Source organism: Meleagris gallopavo, chromosome 22 (genome assembly GCF_000146605.3).
Source record: "Meleagris gallopavo isolate NT-WF06-2002-E0010 breed Aviagen turkey brand Nicholas breeding stock chromosome 22, Turkey_5.1, whole genome shotgun sequence".
Taxonomy (NCBI): domain Eukaryota; kingdom Metazoa; phylum Chordata; class Aves; order Galliformes; family Phasianidae; genus Meleagris; species Meleagris gallopavo.
Genome location: NC_015032.2, coordinates 8,400,068 through 8,410,483, shown reverse-complemented (window position 1 = coordinate 8,410,483; position 10,416 = coordinate 8,400,068).

Genomic DNA, 10,416 nt, shown 5'->3' with positions numbered 1-10,416 from the left:
TTCATTAAAGTGTGTTTTGCTTTCTTTTTCATTAAAGATCCAGGCTCATGTTTGAAGATGAATCCTCAGCTGGAAAGTTGCTTTCAGTTTTGAATGGAGAATTGACAGATTTTCTTCAATCAGGTTTTGGCTCCAATCCATCCTTGTCTGTCAACCTTTCCAGAACTCCAATTTCCTTCTTCTTTTTCCTTTTCTTTTTGAAGGGTAGGGAATTGAATTAAATAAATATCATGTGGTATCCCAGAAAAGGCAGACTAATGGAGCAACTACTAACTCTAACTCAGTAACTACTAGAGCAAAGGGAATGTTTTTCAGTTGGAAAGTGAACAGTGCAAAGGAATGGTCTGTTACATCAGTCTGTGCTACCAGTCCAACTGTCATTACAGATATTAGGATTCTTGACATATTTCATATCCAGAAATACAATTTTGTTTGTACCCAAAAACTAGATTCTGAGTGACAGCAAACTTCAAAATGTGTATGAATTCATATTGTACTCTAAATTAAGTGGCTTCATCTGTAATTTCTCGTAATTAAAGATGTGGACGCAACAGACATTAAATTGCTGGTAGAATTAGTGTCTTTATTTAGGAAATTCAGTGTCCTTCATAGCCTTTAGATAGATTAGGAGTAACAGAAAGCTGTAACTGCTAACTCTGTGCATCTCTTTCCCAAAGCGCAAAAAATTGTGGAACTTCTTTGATTGTGCAGTTTTGACTGAAACCCATTCAGAGACTTCCTTGTCTCCTTTGCCTCACTGACTGTATGTTCATCTATTACCTGTTTTATTTTTATGCTGACATATTCATCTGTCCAGCCTGAAGTAAAATGGTTTATCTTTAGTCATTATATGAATTCTTACGGCAATAATGTTCAGAGGAGCCTTTTACTGAGACATAAACTGTAGGCTAAAATGTCACAGAATTTTATTAGACAATCTAAACTTAATTGCAGATAAATTGATGCTCTCATAAAAGATGATGTGAGATTTCTATTAACTCCAACATATGGTAACTATTCATAGGAGGACAGCAAATAAAGATATCACTAAATTTTGCTTTAAAACAATCAAATTAGGAAAGTACTTTATTTATTTTGAATGAAAACTCCTAATATATCAATTACTAGCAAGACTCTATCTAGGATTAGAAGTATTCAAAGAACATCGCCTGTATAAAACTGTAGTAGAAATTTGGTTATTCTTACTGAGGTATTGGGATAAAAATATTTAAAATATTTTCTTATTATATCAAAAAAGTCCTTGTTTTCTTGACTGTCACACCATGCTGTAGTATTATTCGCACTCTACTTAAAATTCAATAATAGCAACATCAATGATCCTACAGAGTATTAAGCCAAAATTTTGGTTGAAATTCCTGCACAAATTCCTTAGAAGGTAAGAGTGATAAAGAAGTCTTGCTTTATCTTATTAGTTAAATTGGAGATAAACCTTAAATACCAGCATAAGAAAGAAGCAGCTTCTAGTTCTAGGAGGAATATGTAGCCATCAAAAAGTGAGTTTAATTTTAATATTCCATAAGATATGAAAATACACCCATGTTGCCAAACTATTCAGAACTTATACCAAATCTGAGAAATGCCAAAGGCTAAAATAGAGAGCTGCAAGGTTTACTTAACAAGTAATCTTTCAACCTCAGTAACAAACTGTGACAAACAAATAGATGTCACTGACTGCTTTGGCATTTCAGCTCATGGCTGATATTCAGCACTGTCACATTCATGATTGCTGAAGTTTGAATTTTCTATATGGAATAATATGGCCTTTTCTCATTGGAGCAAAAGTTGGACTGAGAGCCATGGCTTTTGGCTTCTGTTACCAGTTTTGTCACCAAGCTGTCAGATAATCATGTCAAACATGTAAGTCTTAAACACCTTTCCCTTCTTTCACTGAGGTTCATCTGAGGTTTAACTAATTAATTAATTCTACAGTGAATGATACTTGTAGGTAAAAGATATTGCAGATAGCAAAGTTTAATTATTTGTGTCATTACTGTCCCAGTCTTTAGAAATGTTAGCAATAAGCCCTAACAATTAAATGAACTGTATTCATTACAGTGCAAACTTTATTCTGTCTTGTTCTCATGCTGACAAGTTCTGTACCATCCTACTTTGCCTTGATACACAGTTTAAATGTTCCATGGTGACGGGTTAACTTTAAAGCTGTTCCAAGTTAATCACATGCTGCTAGAGACCATTGCACACAGACGAGTCCTGTGCTAGCAATTCCGACAGTTCATAGACAATTTTATTTTGTGTTCGCCTCAGCTAAGATATCGACTGCATAAAGAGTGAAAACCAAAAACAGCTCCAAATACTGCAGTCAGTAGTTAGTTAAGTAATTTCTTTCTTTTTTCATTTCATTGCCAAAAACCAAGATGGTTTCTGAAGACATTTTAAGTCTATATAGACACTTGGCTAAATTACAGTTGTTCTACTGCAACTGTAATATGTAAGGGAGGACTGGAAAAGATCCAGAGAGCTTGTTTTCACTCCAAAGATCCTTTACAGGATTTGAAATCATACTGGAAGCGCGGTGCACCCTGGAGAGTCAAACACCATGATGTGAGTTCCCATTTGACACTGTGAGTAATTTGATGCTGCATAATATTTACATAGCCACCTCTTTCAGAGATTAAAGCATTCTAATTATATCATATACGTATGCCACAGATCTGAACATCCCCAACCAGACTGTTATCGTGACAGACTTCTAGTTTTCTCTTTGCTTGCCCAAGTGGACAAAGAACACTTTTAAAGGCTTAATAGAGTCCACCAGTAATGTCACTATGGAAACATAATCTTTTAGAGACTGCTACTTTAGCAGAGTGCCATCTTCACTCACCCAGAGAGGACTTAACAAGTCTTAGCTAGAAATACCCTGCAGTGCCAATGATATGTATAGTATTCAGGGCTGTCGTAATCGTACAGAACAGGACAAGCTTCAGAAATAGGACATCAATGAAAAAGAGTACTAAAAAACTGCTGTTACTGACTTATCAAATAGTAAACCAAAGCATGTGGATTGCTAGTACTGTGGGTTTTTGTTAGAAAACAATAAGTGTGAAAGGCAAAAAGCAAACAAATTTACAACTTTATGGAGGATGCTGGATTTGTATCTTCTGTACTTATCCTGGGGAAGAGGATTGTACTCCCACAGGCAGATGGTCAGTGCAGATAGGCACTGCAGTTGCCACCTAAGAGGTTTATTCCCTTCACTCCATGGGGAGTTGGGTTCCTGCTGAAAGAGGCCAAAAATCCACTAATCCTCTATTCACTTCAATATATTCCTGTGTTGTGCCATGTTTGTACTATTATCAATATTTATCATACTCAGTCTATAAGTTTCTGTCATACCTGTCAAGGAATGCAATAACTCTGGAGTTTCTTGAGGAAAGCTTTTGTAGTTTTTAAGAAGCATTTCATTGACTACATTTTTGTTCTAATTAGTACAAACTAAGAACCTAGATATTATGTGTCATTGTGGAGAATGCTAAAAAAGTATTGTAATTATTTTTTAAAACTTTTGCTTTGATTTTCTTAAACTATGCCTTCCATGTAATGTGTGATAAAATATTATCACATATTCTGGAATGTAGCACTCAGAGATATTACTTCTATTCACATTTGGTGGGAATGGGCAAGACTGTTTCTTGGACTATGTTCTTTTATTTCCCCATTTTGCTTCATAGATTACAACCTTTAAAAAAAAAAAAAAGGCTTCACAGAAATAATTCTATTTCAGCAGCCTAATCCTCTAAGTTTAGTAGAAAGCAACAGGAAAGTGAAGCATTTGCATTGCAGTTTCCATGTCAAGGCTGTACTCAGTTGTGAATAGCAGAATTCTGGGGATATACACTTCCAGTTCCTCACAGCAGCCCTTCTTCATTTCACTTCTCTTATCCTTTCTGGTATTTTAAAAGCAGAACATTAGAGCCCTGCTACCCAAATAACCAACCTTTGAAAGGTCCTGCATTAGTTATTGATACTGGAAAGTGAAGTAGTGAATAGTTCCACTCTAGTCTGTCTTGATAAGTTTGCTGTGATAGTTGAGTTAATAGAAAATAAATAGAGTAGATCTAGTAATAAATTTCTATCCTGACAGATTTGACATCTCTCCACCCATGTACTGAAGACAAGTTGAGAGATGTGTGTATGATTAACATCGCTTAAATGGGTGGTGTCTGAATTAGCATACTGTGCTGTAGGCACTTGGAAGGTTCTATATTCTGTAGTAATACTTAACAATTAAATTGCACTTTACATTTTGAAAGTACTTTGGTGATGAGAGCTTATGTTCCATTAAAAATAGTAACAGATAGTCCATGTGTGGGAGAGAAAAAAAAAATGCACAATGCTGACTGTAAGCATCGAAGCACTAGTGGCAAAGAGACATCAGGAAGATTCTGCAGCATTTCATAACAAGGTAGTTTTGCTTGTAAAGACTTTTATGAGAGTTGTCTGCTGACAGTGGTAACGTACTGTAGGAAGAATGACTTATTCTGTCTAGTTTGAAGTTCAGTTTCTCCAAATGTTTAGGCACAGACCTAGATTACCTTCGTATAGAGGTCTATTCCCATTTGATTTCCATAAATATGAAAATGGATCAAGGACAGAATGAAATGTGGATTCTCTTCTCCCCATGTATGTGTACTGATGGAACATATTGAATTGCCAATATAGCCTAAGAGAGACATGCAGTTCTCCTTTCCTATTAATTTTCTTTGTATCCCTTTTGTGCAAAATGTAGTTTTTCCATTGCTTCCCTGTGTGGCAACACTCAGTTTCTGACACATGTTGCTATGCAGTGGTCCAACACGAGCAAGGAGAATCCAGCTGACCTTACATTAAACATAAGAGGAAGATAAAAAGTGCTGTCAAGGACATAAAGTTAGCTGACAGACACAGTAAATCTAATTTTGGGTAGATATTGTTTATAACCAAAACAGAAATATCTTTTGAAAAATAAAAAAACAATTTTAATCATTCCTATTTCCACGGAAACATTTCAGGGTGGCAAACACCATTTCAAAGTATATGATGTGATATTAACCCTGAAAAAAAATGAAGCAATGGCCAAGTCTTGAGTGATTTCAAATATTTGCTGAGAATCAGCGGCTCTCACTGCACACAGTAAAGCTGCAGGAGCTCAGCAGTTCATTATGCTTGAGATCAACAGCCTCTAATCCAGACCTCTTTCTGACACAGTTTTAATAGAGTCAGTATCTCTAATAGGTGAATGTATTGCATTCTTCTTTCTTCAACATTGTTTCCTATTTTTTTCTTCAAAGAAACTTTTTATAAATTTACAAGCGAGGCAATGAAGCCCTTTGATCTTTACAATGTATGTACTATTTATACCTGAGATGGTGAAGCTGCTTTTGTCTAATTATTTTTGACATCTTGCAAATATTTGCAAAATTCCTCATGGGGATTAAAAAGAATCACAGCGTTCTATCTCCCTGTGACAAAAAAACAATGTTCTCAAAAGGCAAAACAATTGTTTGTCTGTTTTCTCTAAGATCCTAGACATTTATCTTCCAACATGGCACATTTTCTCTCAGGTAGCAAATGAATGCATCCCATTTTTAGAGGATCGCTAAGTTTCCACAAATAGAACTGTTCTTTGCAAGATCAAAATAAAATAGTGCTTAAAATGGAGTGCATTTGAAAAGCATCAATTCCACCTTTTCAGAATGTGTGACTCCAACATTGTGGAAGCTTTTCTTTGCAGAAGCTGCCATTTTAGGGTGCAGTATATTTGAGCTTCTGCTAAACTACTTACTAGAACAGAACTGTTGTAGTCACTAATTTGCTCATCTCTGATGGCTTACATAGGCTTGGAGAAGCCGTGAGGTGCATGGCCTCCATCAGGACGTTACCAGAGCCAGATCATAATAAAACAATAACAAGTTTCATGTTAGTTGCCAAAATGTTACTTTTTAAACTATTGCGCCGAGTGGAAAATTTGTCTCAGAAATGATTTTGCACTGCAATTTTGCTGCCTTCCCTAAAACTTCTGTGTTGCTTGTGGAAGTGCAAGAAGCACCATCAAATTAAGACATATAACTTCTTTAATAGTCACGTCTTATAGACTTCAGTTTCTCAGTAAGTTGTTTCAGTTTCTTAGAAAGGTTCTACTGTGGACATGACAGGACTCACACAGCACAAGCACTGCAGTAAATTTCTATTAAGAATGTCACACTGCATTCCTCATTTTGTGTCCTTTCCAAGGTGAACAGAAGTGTCATCAGCAAGTGGTTTGTGAAGGTGTCTGTGAGTATTGGCAGGTAAATAATTTTTTTAAACCAAAGTTAACAGTCCATGTAATCACGTGCATCAATCTGATTTCTGTAGAGGCAGCTGTACCGCTTAGTCTGCTCGGGTAAGAAGTCCAAAACACACAAGATAAATGGGAGCACAAGGCTGGCAAAGGAGCACCCTGAGAGCACTCCATGAAGATGGAATATATGTGATAAGCTCTGAAAGTATGAGGTACAGAGGGGCTATGCTAGGCCTGTGCAAAAGGAGTAACAGATACAAGGGGCCTGCTGGTTTGTAGGTGGCTGTTTAGATCAATCTCTTGTTATTATTGGAAGAGCTATAATGTTCCTTTCTGAGAGGAAAAAACAGCAAAGTATTTAAGATGTTAAAGCTTTGTACAATGACTCAGTCTTGTATGCAAACAGCTTTCAGCTATCTGCTAAATCTGGATCTGGATAGGTGTTGTTTGATGCCATAGAGCCAGTAGGACTGCCATAACCAGAGCACTCAAGACCCTATTTTGTAAGGTTCCTTTAGGCCCTGACTGTTGCTCATGTAACTCACTGAAGGGAAATCTCAGCCTTATGGGTCTGTTCTACTGTTTTTTAAGGGCTGCTATAAACTTCACATACATCCTGAAATTTCTCGGATGGTGAGATGTACTGCATATCCAGGCAAAACCTACTCTTACAGATGTAAAGTAGATTTTAGACAAACACCTTCTGCATCACTTCTTTCTACAAAAGCTTGAGGAAACTTCCATACTGGTATAAGAGGTTTTCTGTACAAGGCAGAAATTTCTCAATGTTAGATTATATGACTAAATAGGTCCCAGTGGCCATATGGCTATAGACAAGCTCTTCAAGTCTTTTGATATGTTTTTTACAATCAGTTGTATTAAAAAATACTATTTCAAGTCTCCTCCTAAACCCTACTAATTGCACCAAAGAACATCCATATTTTAGTTAAGATCCCTTGTTTTCTCCCATTGTGTGCCACCCTGTGTTAGTGTAGCCTTCATGTTATTCAGCCTCTTGGCCAAAGACCACTGGTATCTCATGTCCTTTAGGTGGATTTAGACATCTCCCACACCTTCTACTGACAGTCAACATGAAGGCTTGAAACTCTTAATACTACTATGAGAATCTATTCCTCTGTACTTCAGATGACATTTTGCTGCACTGCCTTCAGCAGAACTGCAGTGCTATTTGTTCTCGCAGCCAATCAAAGCTACAGTTTGTGTGGCTTTCACCAGTGAGTGATGGCCTAATGCTGTCACTCTAAGGATGTATTGCTCTCTCAGAGTATTTACATCTTGAGCTGGACTGACAGGAAGATGAAAAGAAGGCTTGGGTGCTCGGCCAGCTTTTGTTTTATAATTTAAAAGAAGCTTTGTATTCATACACTGCATCCTTATTTCAGTGTGTCTCTATTTCATCCAGGAGCTGAAAGAATTTATAGGTCCCAGATCTTACATAATTTTTAAAGTAATGTTTAATAATCACCATCAAGATACTGATAAAGAGCTATTAGAACTCTATTTCTTATTAACCATTTATAGTTTTAAATTGTATACTTCGGTAGGAGGGTAAACTAGGCAGAAGGACAAATTAGTTTTGCAACTTTGATTGCAAGCATCCAGGTAAAATATTTCACATGATGCCAGAAGTCAGTAAAAATTTCTGCAGCTGCTTCTGTTTTCTGTTTGGAAGACAGGTAGTAAAATCACTCTAGATTCAAGCTTTGTGAACATACACGTAAATGTAGTTACTTTTTGTACATCTCGCACTGGTAAACTATCAAGAGACTAAAGATTGAGGAGGCCATTTTGAAAAGCATTAGTTTTATTTTATATATCAATGAAGAAATGTCTGTAATCAATCATTAATTACTTGTACTGCAGCAGTAGTCCAAGACACAAGCAGCTGCTCAGATTCCAATAGATGTGCTGTGAATGCATTGGAAGATGTAGTCCATTCAAAGAAAAGGTTGGTGTAAATAAAATAACTAAACTTTTCACTATGTGATATATCAGCAACCTGCACATTTTTGAAAATGTTCCCCAAATGTCTCCCTTGCACAGACCATACAAATGCAGCAAGTAGCAGACGGCACCCAGCAGGTGTCTGCACAAAATCTGCTCCTGGAGTGATTTCCAAAAGCAATTGCTCTGCCTTTACCTTTGATCTTTTCTCCAACCAAAAGCATGTTGTGTTTTTGTTTTATTCTATTCCCTCTCTTACTATTTCATCCTCAGCCACAAATGCATTCTACATTTCTGCCCCTCATGTTTTCCAGTCTCAGTGAGATCTTTGAAATTTGACTGGCAAGGCTAAATACCTATTTCGCTGTCTAAACACCAATTACTTACAAGAATCTTTCATTCTTCAAGTAGTTCGGAATATCTCACATGAGACTGAATATGAAGACAAGAGCACCAACACTCCACTGACCTCCCGTTACTGAGTAGCTAATTTTATTGCACACCTTATCAAACTAGGTAACCTTTCAGAATTCAGAAATGTTGTCTTATGAATTGTTACAGATGCTGTGCCAGATCATCAGGTGATTAATATAAAGATATTGCTTACTAATAAAAATAAATATGGGTTTATGAAATTAAGTATTTACATAAAAACATATGTTTGATGGTATGCTTTAGGTGTGCCATCTGTCATGCTACCTTCTTAGCAAACACAAAGATGCTGCCAAAAAAAGTTTACTATCTGAAATGGATACAGAAATTATGGTGGTACTGTGGAAGTAAAGCTTGGACATGCTGAAGGAAAATCAGGTGGTGAGTACTGGAGAATGGCCACGTTTATTCCACCTTTATTCCTACTGCAAAGCTCAGCTACCTGCCCACATTTCTGTAATGAAGGTTGACAGAGAATAACATGTATTTAAAGCTAGCTCAAGGATCAAACATAACATTTAAGTTTATTTTAAAAATTGGGTGTGTAGCAGAAATGCTAAGTCACAGCTTGAACCAGCGATGAGGCACCTGGAAGGCAGGGCCAACCCAGGGGAGCTCAGCTGTATGCAATGCATCTGAGTGACTGGAAGGGCTGGAGTCAGGATCCACCCCTTCCCAGACCTCATTTAAGGGTTGGCAGCAATGGTAAGAATATTTTGCTGGAGATTGTTGCCTACTGGAGGCCTTCTGAAGGTAAGCAACTTTTTTTTCCTTCTTTTTTTGTGTCTATGTTTGCTGTATTTGGGCTTATCCTTATCTGCTGTAGCTAAAGGCTTTGCCACCCTACTATTGTTACTGTATTTTCCATCACATTATAGAACTACAAAGTGGTATGGAAGTTCTTAATGCCTCGTTCTTGATGATGGTGTTATTTTACTTTATCTTAGTATATTCATGCTTGTCAGGGCAATGAATAGTTGCGCATTTTTGTTGAACTGCTGAATTAAGATGTATCATGTTAGTTTGTTTTAAATAGCTGATGTAATTGCCAGAGGGATCAGAATATTTTTTTCCAAGAGAAAGAGAATGTGTAGTCCATACAGGAAAGCATAAATGAAGAAGTAGTCCATGAGATTTCCTAGGAAGAACCGAGCCGTGGTATGATAAATGTGACAGTTCTAAGGATAGAAAGAGAGGTAGCATGTTCTAGATGACAGAGCATGCAAAAAATTCTCTCATGCTTTTACTAATTCTCATTTTTTAATCCAAAAGGAATAGTCAGTCACATCATTTCCTTCTATAGCTCAGAGCTGGCTTGATAACATAAGTTTGTGCTACTGCTTGAGGTTGCAAATTCTGGAAGCATTTCCTTCCTTTCTTGTTCAGTCTGTGTGTGTGGCCTTTTCCCTATCAGTAGGGACTCCACGGCGCTTTACAAGTCCCCTCACCGTTGCTGGAGACTGCCCAGCATGCTGTGGTCGGCTGCTCCTCTTTTGCCCAATTAGTGCCTCTCCATGCAGCATCTCCTGTCAATCATTATCATGCCAGTGGTGTTGCTTCCAGCAATGCCAGCTCAACAAAGAGGAGACAAATAGTCTAATGGTTGCCAGCAGCTGAAGCAAAGCTGAGGTAGAATAATGGTTTCAAGTGTTTTAGGCATTTCTGAAATATTCCCATATAAAAGAACAAATTGCTAGACAGGCACGCAAATGGCAAAG